Here is a 15,414-nt window from a genome sequence, read left to right as displayed (position 1 = left end):
TATATATATATATGGTTTGGGTTGTATTCTAATTTTCAACACAATGAGTAAGGAAGTGTTTCTGATCAATATCTGACACCAAAAAGAAGGTCACATCCAAGACCCATGTTTCACTGAGTTATCTGTTGGGTCAAACCCACAACCAAATAACATAGAAGATGGTTTCATTTTGAATGACTTGTTCTAGCGTTTCATCCATGCAAATTGTGCGTTTTCAAACATTCATTATCTAAAACATTGGTAACTGACCCACTAGACACTGCCAGCAAAAACATTGTTCTTTCAAAGGTTTTTTTTTATTAAATCACAGAGTAGCAAAGCAACTGCAGTACAATGGATTAATACATTTTTTCCCCTTTTTTTCCCCCCCGAACATACCCCACCCATATCCCACCCTCACACCCAATTACAAACAATCCTGCATTAAGAAATTAGTACACAAAATAATACATAATGTTAAAAATAGCAGAAACGAAACAGAAACACACACTTCAAGAAACAAAAACAAACAACCAATATGAAACAAAAAACACAAAGAAATAAAATTTAACAAAAACATTGTTTATTCAATCACTGGTCATTTTGAGATTTTTAGATGTTTTGCGTCTTTTTTTTAATGTTGCATTCAATATCTGCTATGTGAAAACTTTGGACTCTACTATGCTGTAAACATTAAGTAACATTTTTATCTCTGGCTTGATCCAACGTCTAGATTTCTGATTGAAAAGAAATGCCAATAAATGCATAATTAGTTAGATTGCAAACAAATAATTGTTTTATGTTAGTAATCAACTGGCAACGTTTCATGATGCTATATCTATAAGTTAAAAATGTTACCCTATCACTTCAGTCTCGCTTCAATTCATGTCTGTGGTTGAATTACCACCTTTAGCCAGCAGAGGGCTCTCCAGCTCTCCCCTTTAAAATGAGCATCTCCTATGCATGGATGGACAGAACGGAGAAACATATAAGGGAGCGGTGGAAAGTGAAGAGAAGGAAAGGAAGCAATTACTGAGCCGAGTATTGAGCTAGAAGCCGGGCTTGTTCCGCGGCCGTAGCTCGTCCTAATCACAGCTAATTAACTCTTATGTCTCCTCCCCTGTCATCCACAACAATGGAACACACACTATCACTTCATTTAAAGGAAGAAATAATCTTGCACTTGGAAGTGTCAGCAATTATATGCCGTTCTAATATTATGCATATGGCGTCACGTGAATAAAGACATGACACGATAATAAAGTAATAAATGGTTTTGCAAATTAACCCCAACAGACTCACGGAACCCAACGAGCATACGTCTTGTTGATTAGGGGTAATGAGTCTGTGTGTGTGTGTGTGTGTGTGTGTGTGTGTGTGTGTGTGTGTGTATGTGTGTGTGTGTGTGTGTGTGTATGTGTGTGTGATGCATATATATTTATGTTAGACACGGCCAGCGTGATTTTCATTGATAATTGTGCACTATTTGCCCAAGGTCCCATTTGTATATGCAGGCCCGCCCACACAAATGGATGGGTCCCTGAAAAGGTCCAGTCAGTGGGCCTCTTTTACTTACTCCTACATAAACCATACATGGATTTGGAGAGAGACTCACTGTCAAATTCACAGAAAAATTACAAAGACACTTTGCATGAAATACTAACATAAAAACACCATTCAATCAACAATGCAATTTTTTAGATTTTAGCTTTTCAAGATGAAGTAGGAAATGTTTGACTAAAGTGAAAATAAAAAATGTTGGTCAAAATAAATTTTAATTAGGAAGGTTCTTGATTTCCAAAAACTATATTGGCTGCGCCCTAGAAAGCTTTCCCTCTTTCTCCCCCTTTTATTATGGGCAGCCCTGTGTATATGTGTCAGACAGCAAACAGCAGGATAGGCTCACACTAGGTAGGTAGGGGAATATTAACCCTCATGTAGACCCCTCACCCTTTAGTCCATGGAAACACCTGGACCAAATACTGGTGGGCTGTAATCCAGTCAAAAAGAGGGGAGTGAGAGAGCTCTTTGCTCCCTTTTCTCTAACCCCTAACTCTGCTAGTGAGCCGATTACCTGCTCTGTGTGTGTGTGAGCCCCCTTGCTTTTAGGCCTTAAGCGTGGCCCGTTTTGTGTGCTCATGCGTAGGGGCCATGCGTAGGGGCCAGACGGACACAGTCTCCCCCCTAGATAAGGGTTTTTTCCTCCTGTCAAAATTGACCGATTATAAGAGCTGATATGAGAGAATATAATAGCAAAGCCTTATGGCAACACTCTTGCTTTTTTTGTTTCTTTTGTGCACCCCTAAATCCCCAGTAACAGCCCCACTCCCCCCACCACCACCACCAGTACTAACACACACACACACACACACACACACACACACACACACACACACACACACACACACACACACACACACACACACACAGCTAATCTGTATTGTGGGATATACGTATAGTTGAGGTAGAGAGGGAGCAGGTGGAAGGATAAAGAACAGTTGCTGTGGGTGTTCTTTTTTCTATCTTTGTCCCTCCCCACGAACACTCCCCCCCCCCCACACACACACAGAAACACACAACACACACACACACACACACACACACACACACACACACACACACACACACACACACACTCACAGACAAGTATACACTCTGTTCGTGCAGACAGATTATGTCTCAGACTGTCAGCGCTCCTGCGTTCAATTAACCCCACAAAGACAGGATCACTTACACACACATCTGATGATGATGATGGCAGGAGGGAAACAGTAAAGACGTGTGTGTGTGAGAGAGAGTGTAAATGTCTGTTATCTACACAGACAGTGTCTAATACATATTGATACATGATACTGTATAATAGGCAACTTATTAGTGTCTTACACTTACATTCTTGTGTATCTCCATCTCATTTAAACTTATGAATAGAATGTGTTTTTCAATATTACAGCACATTCAAGTTGTTGTTTTTGGCTGCAAATTTAAAGTATAATACATTTTTTTACAAATTGAAAGTGGAATGTGCTTTTGCGTTTAGCCTTGATAGATTGAATACTGGACCGTTACAGTAAAAGGTAGCAGCTTGTCTCTGCATTTGGCAGGGAAATTCAATAGACTGGTAAGTTGAGGTTCAAAGCAAAGGGCTAAAAAGCACCGGCCAGATGAATTCATTGGCACTCAACACCCCGAGAGGAAGGGCTGCTATTTGAAAACTTGTTCAGAGTCAGAATAATAGAAGACAGCATATGGTTTCCATTCTATCTTGGTGGACTGTACTTTTAAGCATAATGTCTGCTTTTTATGCCGTATCCTACTCCACATTTATATTGAGTAAAGTGGCCTCTTTTCCAATGGCGGGATCGGGGGACAATTTTTGTAACTTTCTAAAGCACTCGACTTGACAAACGTACATTGCAATTGATGTGCATAGGTGTGAATGTAAGGCACACTTTGGACTTTGAACTCAAGTGATCTTTTTATTTTTTTTGTGTTTTAAAAAAATACATATTTCCATCAACTTATTTGTGCACAAACAAACACAAAAACATCAGTGTATTTGGGTTTCCAAAAATCTCCCTATTAGTACGATTTAGATTGAGATTGAGAAAGAAAAACATGCAAAAGAGGGACAGAGTTATTGGTGAGATACTGTATGTATAAGAGGACTTACATTTTTACACTGAACAATTCAACAAACGCAAAACTTTTTGCTCCAATTGTTCATGAGCTGAAATCAAAGATCTAAAACCTTTTCTACGAATACACATTTCTTTCAAATTGTTTCAAATCTGACTACGTATTGCACAGGTGTTCTTAGGCTGATCGCAATAAAAGGCCACTCTAAAATGTGCAGTTTTAACACACAGGTTTTGGAGGAGTGTGCAACTGGCATGCTATACCGACCCTATTGCTACATTTACCAAGACCGAGTGCATTTCATTTGTGACAATTTAATGTCTTAGAATTGACAGTTGCCAAACCTGGCACGGTGCAAACGTTATGTAAAACTAGCCACTAAGTTGAGGAAAGCCTCCATGGACTAAAATGTCCCCACACAACAACGCAGTGTTTGTGTGTGTTGGGGTTCAGGGGTCGGCCTGCTGTGACTGAGCCCGTAGATTAACTGACAAACTCTCCAGTAAATACAGAAGTGTGAATGATACAACACACATACACACTAATCCCCTTCTGTTGCTGCTGCCGCCTTCATTCACCTGCTGACCTGTAGGGGGATGTTAACCTGTTTTTCCCCAGTTTGTGTTTTAGCCAACAGTACAATGCCAGAAGACAACATTTAAGGCCCATCAGCATAGATCTAGGATTAAGCGATTTAAGAATGCCTGAGACTAACCTTAATATATTTTGGAAGTTTATATCTCCGGTTTTGGGTAACTGGTTGGGGGGTCAGAATAAATGTTGGCCATCCTGAGTATGTTTTCATGGTAGGCTGATTCATATAGTTTCTGAAGCGTTATTGGGCCCTCTCAGAAAAGCTTTTATTTGGGGTTCCACATTTCACGTGTCCTGCATTGCCGTAAAGTGTATCAAGAAATTATTCATCAATGATATGATGAAGTAAACTGAACTGAAAAAAATGTAGTTTGCCTACTATAAAGATACTGTACAATACATTTGAACAACAAATACATTCATACAATAATGTGAAAACAACAAAGACAAAGCTTAATATAGAGACAGGCAGGACAGACAAACAAGAGGAGACACTGCTTTGGGCCATTGTCTGAACCATCTCCTTTCTTGTTCTCCACTGTACATCTTTATTTGCCTTAAACATCCTCCCTGCCCACACACACACACACACACACACACACACACACACACACACACACACACACACACACCTCTCATTTCTGCTAGAGGAGAGGAAGGGGAGACAGAGGAGACAGAGCAGAGGAGGGGGTTGCGATTCGTTTCAGGGTTCCAGCCCACTTGATTGGCAGCTGGCAGCATATGGAGACTGCGAGGAAGGTTTGCCCACGCTCACTTCTGAGGAAACAAATATTTGCCTGAAGGAGAGAGAGAGAGGGTGAGAGACAGAGAGAGAGAGAGAGGGTGAGAGAGAGAGGGTGCCAGAGAAAAAAATATTAATTAGTTTGCAGACGCGCAGAGAGATAAAAGTCGGCAAGACGTATCCATCAAAAGGCTGCAGAGTTTGCCGCAAAATGGAAATTTTCCCCAAATTGACGGAGCCGGTATATAGCCATAGGCTGCGGGCAGAGCTGAGGGTAAGAACACATGCGCGTGTGGGGGGAAAGCACTGAGGTGGTGCACAACACAAGAGCCCCTACGTGAAGCATACATTAACATCTGTGCATACGTTAACATATTCTGAGTGGAATTAACATTAAGCCATGCATCTTCCACACTTGAAATCATTTCTTAGGCCCCTCCAATTATTTCTTAATTATCGTCTTCACGTCGAAAACATAGCTGTAAGGAGAGGGAATCAAACACATAGATAGCACCTAAGGTAAACATACAGATGCCACTCAAGAGGTGCCAAAATGTGTGAGGATTATTTTAGATTATATTATTAAAATATTATATATTAGCTAGGAGTCAAACGTAACATATCCACACAGACTGTCTCTAATGCGAAGTATACTCTTGAGTTGGCCCTCGGCTCCCAAATCTCACTGACACAATCTTTTATTTATTTACTTATATTGCTGCTCTTCTAAAGTTCAACTAACTATTCAAACAGTCAAGGTTTTTGGGAAATACAGTAGCCTATCTACTTTCCCAGGAGCAAAAATTTAGAAATCTCTTACACTGGAGTAAGGAAGGGTTAGCCAGGTTAGCATGGGAGCTAGTCTTGCTCTCTTTTGAAGTAAATAAAAAAGTTTAGCAATTGCTCAAAAGCTCACTAAATAGTAAACGTACACAAAACCCTCAATGCAAGGTCATAAGGTTTCATTTAGAGTCGTTCCTGTTAAGGTGCCTAAACCAAAGACCATTCAGAAGACTGTCTGTAAACCCGTACTACTGCAAGAGATGCACGTAATCACCTGGCGGGAAACTGTTGTTCAACCAGAAATGTATCACGAAAAACCCTGCCTAGAATCACAACACCATATTGTCGTTGCTTATTCATTTGCGGAAACCAAATTCACTAATCAGAAGTGATTTACTTCCCCCCCCCCTCCTACTCCGAAAAACAAAAACCACATGAAAGAGACTCTCCTTGCTTTGATACCACGGCGATCAGACACTGACCATGGGATTATGCGGCGCTGATAAGGTAATTAACAGACTATGATAGTGTAATTAAGCAACATCAGAGAAGAGTTGGAGTGAAGTGCTAGTGTGGGCGCACATCAAAAGCCCGTGGCACTGCTTTAAAGGCGGATTGGCTGAGCAGAACATTTGGTTTTTGCACGGTTCCTTCCACTATAGCTAAAAGGTATTGACAAGGGAGCCGGGAGAAAGCTTGTTATCCCGTTGAGAATTAGCTGACACCGCCAAATGACAATATTGTGATGTGATTTGGAATAATATACTTTTTTTTTCGGGACCCATTCAGTTGCATATAATGGATGGAGATCATATCGAATGAGCGTATAGGCAGTAACTGATAGCTTCCATTGTTAGAGAGCCAAATGGTGTCTCTCTCTCTCTCTCTTCTCTCTCTCTCTATCAATGCACACAGTCTCAACAGATTCCCACTGAATAAACGCCACTGGCTTAAATTCACTTAGGTGTTTCTTTGCTGTATTGAGAAGCCGCCTTTTGTGGAGGCTGGTCGTCAGGCCTTGTGGAGCGCGCTTCACACACACACACACACACACACACACACACACCCTCCCTCTGTGTGCACTGAACCAGCACAAATTCGGTTTTATTTTATTTGTTTGTTTATTTACTGTTATCTCTTTTCCATTTCAGAAGCTTCCTATCAGAGACCTGCAAACCTCAGAAGCCGAGTGGCAGGGGAGTGGCGGGTTTACATTTGTGTGTGTATGTGTGTGTGTGTGTGTGTGTGTGTAGGCGCAGGAGACTGTGTGTGTGTGTGTGTGTGTGTGTGTGTTTGTCTGTGTCTGTATGTGTGTCTGAGTGTGTGAGTGAGTGTGTGTGTGTGTGTGTGTGTCTGTTTCTGGGGGATTGGTATAAAATTAAAATACAAATAGAAAGGAAACATTGGAATCATCACTTTTTGTTATCGCCAGCGCCACGGTTTTTTAACTCCCTCTGTTAGCAAACTCCTCCGGGCTGATGAAACAGAAAGCGCTGAAATGTGCTCACTGCATGACTCAGAGAATATATCTTCTAAGTAATATTACAGTTTTTTCCGATTGCTAAAGCACAGTGGGCACAACTGAAACCACAAGTGCAAAACTCTTAACACAGTGTTCATCACTAAAACCCATCAGTGCAATTCAGTTAATTTTGCCTCCAAAAGTCACTCACAGCAACAAAACTCTTCATACATGTCTCAAAACAAGCTCACCGGTGCAAAACACTGGCAACATGTTACAATGAAAAACACACATTGACACACACAACACACAGACTTAAAAAACACTAACAACAAGCAGCAAAACATAAAAGATGAACTTTTGATATTTAAAATCTTTGAGGTATAAATGATCTGAGTGATTTCAAATAAAGCACTTTCATTAGAAAATACTGTAAGAGTAACATATTTCCATTTGACCATACCATATTGTTTAGGTAAAACAATAGTAAATGAAAACAGAGCAATTTGATTCAGTATCTCATGGCCTGAGTGAGTCTAACCTGACTTGCTACACAGTAGCTCCATAACTAGGACATTTGGACTGGACAACAGGCAATATTTTACTACTTGCTAGTCAGAGGATGGCATTGCATGTGATGTGGATAAGGCAATGTGCTTTTTTAAGCTTTTCTATTTTTATTTTCATGTGTCTAGATAAACTTTACAGTAGGCTAGCATATCAATATTTCAAAAAGTCTGTTTAAAAAAGATATAAAATATAGATAAGATATAAAAAGATATTTTTAAATTCAAAAACCTTACAAAGTTCTAAAAACATCTGTGTTTTGCATAAAGCACATCCATGTATTGTTGCTGCTTTGAAAGAGTAATTCAAATGGTGCATGTGTGTATCATATTGATGCTAAAAACTGTTTTGAAAAGGGAGTGTAAGGTTTGGTTTCAAGAGTTTCCTTTTGTGCAATACATACGAAAAACAAAAAACCAAAATGTAATAGAGTATAATCTCTCATACAGAGTGGGTGAGAACTGTTACGTTCCTCCCTATCTTCAGCATTGAGCCTCACATTTTACAGTGATAAACATCATATCTTACATGTATTTTCTTTTTTCTCTGTATGGAGGTATGTTTAGGGCAGCAAACCAGTCTGTGATTCAGTGGGAAAAAAAAAATTGTAATATTTTATTTTCAAGTTTTGTGCTTTTAGCTGAAATTCAATAAGCAATTTATTTTACATATTAGTAATATTCTTGGTAATATTCTTCCACAATTTCAATAAGGTAAATTTAGAATCCAATATTTTGTTTTGAATGTGTTCCTAAGAGTTTTGAAAACAGTGTCTTAGCAATTGAACATTTTGCCAGAAATACACAGTGTTTTGCAGGTTGTTCATTATGAATGGTAGAAGAGCTCTTGAGTTTTGGTCAATGAGGTTTCTGTATGCATTTTGTGTGAAATGAATGAAAAATGAAACACAGTTTGGAACACATGGACTTCTGTAGTGCACACTGTGTTAAGAGTTTTGCACATGAGGTTTTAGTTGTGCCCATTGTGCTTTAGCAATCGGAAAAAAACTGTAGTATGAACACTTGGCAAGACTGCAATGGATGTGAAAGTCATTCCAGGCATTAGATGAGAAGAAAAAAACACATTATTGCATCTAATAATAAAGCGAGTTACATTCACGGATTTGTTAAATTTTTGTTTAATTCTGAGACACAAGTCTGTTTAGTTTCCAGGGATAACATTTGATAACACATTTAACTAACATGAGAAACTGATCCGCCTTGATTCCCTAGGAGTTACATACATATTGGATTACTATAGGCTTTTTTCTCTGTAACATTAACCATACTTTAGTTGCCCTTGGTATATATTTCAGAAAGGGGGATTCATTTTAAATTTTTTTGGATTGGACATAAAAAAAAATATTTTCATTGTATGTATTCAAAGGTTTGACTTATGTCCAATATCAACGCTCTTGTCTGGTGATAGTGTTGCCAGATGTTCTGTATATATACAGACCTCTTGGAAGTCTTCCCATGGGAGTATATTTATTTAAATATTCAAATGAATAAAAGATGTTCTACTGTATTGCATTTAAACTAAATGTTACAATCACTTGGAACACTAGGACAGAAGACCATTTACAATCATGTCACCTGAAGGAGTTCTTCCTTGACTATACTTCCATGTTTCAGACAGACTGAGGTCAAATCCTGATTCTCATCTTCGGCACTACCTCTGTCCCTGCGTTCCAAATCGCCTACTCTTTCTTTTTTTATTCCAGATACTACATCTGACCATAAAAATCATCTATTTAGGATGCAGTAGGCATACACTTGGGACATATTTTTACTTATTTATGTCATCATAACATTGCGCCATGATCTTGCCTCTTGATTTTATATCCCTCGCATCCCTGTTATGTTTTCATATGGAGGCTCAGTTGATGTGACGTCACTTCAGGTGCACACTGGATTGTGGGTCAGAAACGCCCAAATAGGATTGCTGTTTTTTTTTACAGTAAAAATCTCGGCCCGTTTTAGTAGACATCCAGGTATTTCTAACCATACTGAATTTGGCCACAAAAATACTGACATCCTAAATCTTTCCTTTATACCATACTAAATAGTAGATAGTATGGGTATTGGAATGCAGCCAGTGTCAAGGGGTAGGGGGTTGAAATCTCGGCTCGACATAAAGCAACCTTTTTTAATTTGTTTGCAAAACTTAAACTGCATAACGAGTAACCATAAATGACAAAAATATGGTTATAGCAATTTTTACATCTTTATTATATGTGTGGCTAAAATAAAGCAAAAAACATCTAGCTTGGCAGAAAGGAAAGTGTTCAATGGAGGAATTTCTGTGGGATGTGTGGGGGGCGGAAGTCACTCCGAGTGGTTAGCACAACAGCTCGGACCTCCTGCACTCTTTCATCTACTGTAGCTTTTTTCAACATCACTCCATCCCCTACACCCATTCCACTCTGGAACTGGCAACTGCTCTCCTAAACAAATCCTCAAACAAAACACACAAACACACACACACACACACACACACACACACACACACACACACACACACACACACACACACACACACACACACACACACACACACACACACACACACACACACACACACACACACACTCACACACACTCACAGACATGTAAACCAGCAAAGAGCTGCGGGGCAGTTCTGTTCTGTGACCTCTCCAGACTTTGACCTGTGTGGGTGAAACAGTCAAAGTCCTCGTGGACCCAGATGTCCTCAGTGAATGTGCAAAAGATTGCACATTCACTCTTTTATTTTATTTTTTCTTAACTTTCTTTTTCTCCTCTCCTCTTCCTCGCAGCCCCACTGGAGACTCAGTGATAACCAGTGTGGACGGGCGGAGGAAGGGAGCGGAGGAAAGGGGGGGATGAGGGGTGGTGGGGTGCGATGTCCCGACTCAGGGATATTTAATCCTCTCTGTGAGGGGCGAGCGTCTCTCTCCCAATGTTTGGCTTTTGGGAGATCAAAGAGGCCGTTCAGATCCTGGAGAGATCGCTCGCACTCTCCTCCTGAGTGGACCAGAGGAGACTCTCTCTCTCTCTCTCTCTCTCTCTTACACACACACATGCACACAAACACGCACGCACACACACACACGCACACACACACTTTTAAGTACTTGGGCTGCCTGGCGAGGAAGGCGGCGGAGGCGGTGGTGGTAATGAGGCAGTGATTGATGGGACTTTATGCTTCTTTACTGCACTGTCCTAAACCAGCAGAATATGAGCACACTCCAGATAAAAATCTAATCTGTGTGCAGAGGAACAGAATGGCTGCTTATGAAAGAAAAGTCCCACAGTTGGTTTCTATAAACAATAACATGTGATTTCCTGAACTTTTCCTTCATGTTACACTAGTTTAAAAGTGAACTTCTTCTTGCTTTAAGAATCCCTCCCACTGTGACTCATATACTGCTTCCTCTGCCTTTTATTGACGTGACATACCAAACAAACACACCATGGATACTGTGGGCTTCAGAACATGACCCTTACGCTAATGTGGATATAAAAAGCATCCCACACTAAGTCGGTAAATCATCTAAAATAAACTGATCATTTTGATAAAATCATGAGAGGTTCTGATCTGGAGCAACCCAGTAGTGCATACAATAAGGCCAGTCCTTCTGGCAGTGTCGTTTTCTGAGGGCGCTGGTATTCTGTCACATGGTTTCAGATGTCTTATAATTCTTTCTGGTGCACTGCATTCTTAAAAAAATGCCATGGTAGATAGGCATTGTAGAGTGATGTATGTACTGTACTCACAACAACATTTTGCATACATATCCTGCTCTCTCTCTCTTTGGTCTCCTCCCAATGCAAATACTCATTGTCCAATAAATGCAAACACTCCCCCCAAAAGATTGTTAGGAGAAATATACAGACGCAAACAGGCAAGGTTTTTAAAATAAGCACCTAAATCAATGTACATTATGGACCTTTTATTTATACTAGTATGAAAGAAGACATGTTATGGAAGCAAAATAGACAAACATTTTAAAATTGCTTGAGAGAACTATGTTTTTGCCTGCCATGTCTCGCCTTGAAGGCCCACAGATCTCTGTGTGAAGCTGTCGGGTGGATGTGGGTGATATTTTGGCACGATATCACATGGACAGGGAGCCACCGGTGATGGATATACACTAGACTTCTTTCAACCTTGGCAAAGAAAATAAAGCAGCTAAGGAGGTAAGGCTCAGGAGAATTGAGAGGAAATAGTTCTTGGTGTTTGTACATCGGTTCCTCAGGATGTAAGTGATAAGAGAATATACTGAAAATATCTCAAGCATAATATTCAGGTCTTTTTCAGGTGGTGGTGATTCTGGCCCAGGTGTTATAATTACAGGAAAAGCATTCTTTCTAGCAGCACTGGTGTGAGGAAATGTGTTAGGAAGCCCAATGAAACAGTCCTTTTAAGAAAATAAGGCATGAAGGTAATGTAAAATGACTCAGCTATTTCAGAAGCTAACATTACAAATCACTTGATCTACATTTTATTTTTAATTTGTTTTACTTAAAACGTTCGTAGACATACATATGCAGTTAGTACCCTTTTTCCCCCAAGCTAACCAGTCATATCACTGTTCAAATGCACCATGCTATATGCAACAGTAAGTGAACGCATCACAATGTTTACTGTTGATTCAGTATAGTCAGCTATTTTTGAAGATTTGGTAGTTAAAGAATACTTTGTACATGCGCTTACACTTTTTTGTAGCTTACCTTACATAAAAATAAAAATATACATACACAGACAGACATACACACACACACACACACACACACACACACACACACACACACACACACACACACACACACACACACACACACACACACACACACACACACATAAAACACACATACACATTCCCAGATAGTAATTAAATGTTCAGTTCAGCGCCGACCATGTATCTATGCCTGACTTACACACCACTCTTATCAGTGTAATACAAAAACAGTCACATAAGCCGACGATACTGCTTATCTAGCTAATTATTAAAGCCAATTACTTATTATACAGAGCAGCTTAAGAGCAGGAAGAGGGTGGAAAAATGTGTAACAAGCAAGCAGAAGATCTTCAGCACGGACTATAATCACACACTAAACATGGCAGAGTAGGTGATTTTATTATAGATGAAGAATTTGGGGAGTTCAAAGTTATCCATGTGTGTGTGTTTGTGTGTGTGTGTGTGTGTGTGTGTGTGTATGTGTGTGTGTGTGTGTCTGTGTGTGTGTGTGTGTGTGTGTGTGTGTGTGTTTTGGCGTGCAAACAAATTAGGCAACATCACAGAACGTTAAGACATACAGCCCTCTAGTGGTTTATTATATGTACAGTTTTTAGCGATCAGTAAAATATTTCCTTCATTAAGACTGAGTGGAGAAAAACCTTATAATATAATATAATAAATCATTTTCTGTGGCATCTGCTTCAATGGCAAAGTTGTACAGTTCTCTTTTCACCAAAATACAGAGACTGTCCTCGCAAGCAAAATGGCCGTGTCAGTTGTTTCCAGAAAATGCCGTTTGTACTCCATCAGCCATAAGAAATGTGGGTCTGCGTCGATCAGGTGAAAAAGAGGGCGTTAGTTGATGTTGAAAGGCTCTACCAAACTTCTGCATCATTTCCCGTTTTCCTACCGACAGTCCAGATTTGCTCCCAGACCGTTACCACATAGTAACTGTGACCCCGAAAGCCTGACTAAATAAAACAAAGTAGTAATTTAATCCCAAACCATGATCTTTTCCTAACCTTTACCAAACCACTTGTGTGCCTCAATCTTACCAAAACGTTGTCATAGTGGTACGTACAACATCTGAAAAACAATGTCGGCCTGTAAAATGGTGGTTCTATGTGTCGTTCTAAAAGGAAATTCAAAATGACATAATTTGGAGGACTTGTTAGCCTACACACCTCAACTTGTGTGCGTTGTCTTACAAGAACAGCTAAGATAATGTCTGTTATACTGCTAGTTATACTGCAACATTTGCTCAATCACATCAACTTTGGGTAAGTTTTGTAGGATGACTGTGTGTGCTCTCAAACATACGTACGTCTTTGTGTGTGTGTGTGTGTGTGTGTGTGTGTGTGTGTGTGTGTGTGTGTGTGTGTGTTCCTGGACTATTACCATTCCAGCTGAACAGAAGCGGAGGTCAGCGAGCTCTGCTAAGGGGGTTAATACAATCACCATTACTGCTTCCTGCTGAGGAGGAGGAGGATGAGAGAGCCGGCGAGGGCAGACAGAGAAAGGGGCAAAACTCTGACATGACAGTGACAAATTGCCTTGTATTTATTCAAATTGTGTAAGGTGATCTTTGGCGTGTTGTAATGTGTGTGTTTCAGTGTTTGACCCTCGCTGATGAGCCAACGCTAACGAGCTCACGCAAGAGGAAAAGGGAAAAGGTGAGACGTAGACAATGAGGTAAGAGGACGCTCCACTGGCTAGAACAATATTCAAATGGGTTAAGCAGATGTCCATCAAGGCAGGTAATAACAAGGTCCGTATTGATTACTTTTTTTAAAAAATAGTAAGTTCCTATACGACTAGAAAAACATAATTTTTTACCTTTTAATTCGATAACACAGATTAGATATTCATTTCAAAGATATTTGATACGAGTGTTGTAGTCGAGACCACCTAAACCGAGACCAAGTCATCACCAGTGGACACAGTTCTCTTCGTTCTGCACTGATTATTGACATGGACTCCTGCAGGGATCCGGGAAGTGGATGCGCACACACGCACACACACATAAGCAGGCATGCACGCACGCACGCATGCACGCATACGCACACACACACACACACACACACGCACACACGCACACACACACACACACACACACACACGCGCACACACACACACACACACACACACACACACACATAGCCAGGCCTTGCGGGATGAGTCATGGATAGCGGAGGTCTGTGCAAAGCTCTAGAGTTAAGAAAAGAGGAGGAAGCTTCTCAGGAAGAATCCCAGGATATTGGTTCATTTCTAGTGAAAACTGTTGCTTGTCAGTTTGCACTCTCCTTGAAGGCAAACTAATATAATGATGAATAGACGGATACATTGATTGGTGTATCTATGAACTACACACTATTAACATAGAGCCTATCAGTCCGTTCTCAAGTGACTTGTTATTTACTACATTGCCCTTGATTCAGATTCAAGGGCCTTAGCATCAGCTCCTGCCAATTTGTCAACCGTCAGAAACAGAATATCTGAAAACAATCCCACTCCCTTGATGACGTGATTGGCCACGTGTGCCTCGTCAACATTTTCAACCTCTCTCTCTCTCTCTTTCTCTCTCTCTCTCTTTCTCTCATAGGTGAATTTCTTGTTGAAGAGAATGTCTGGAAGCTTATAGTTATTTTCTAATTGTACAATCATCATTAATATTTTCTTATGTCTCATTTGTTTTATGTATTTGTGTTCCCCTAAAGCACTTTTGAATTGCCTCGTGTCTGAATTGTGCTATATAAAAAAAACGCCTTGTCTTTGCCTTTCTTCAGGAACAACTATTTAGGCTTATCAGTTAGTTCCTCACTCGTTCCCCGGTAACTACTTCAAGCATTTCTGTACCTTATTCATAGTATTTTTTTCTCCGTCAGTATGACAGAATATTTCCTCCTTTTCACCCTGACGTCCTTCCCA

The sequence above is a fragment of the Ammodytes marinus genome, assembly GCF_949987685.1.
Source record: "Ammodytes marinus genome assembly, chromosome: 10".
In the NCBI taxonomy this organism is placed as follows: Eukaryota; Metazoa; Chordata; class Actinopteri; order Uranoscopiformes; family Ammodytidae; genus Ammodytes; species Ammodytes marinus.
The sequence above is the reverse complement of the archived record's forward strand: the minus strand, read 5'-3'. Positions refer to the sequence as shown.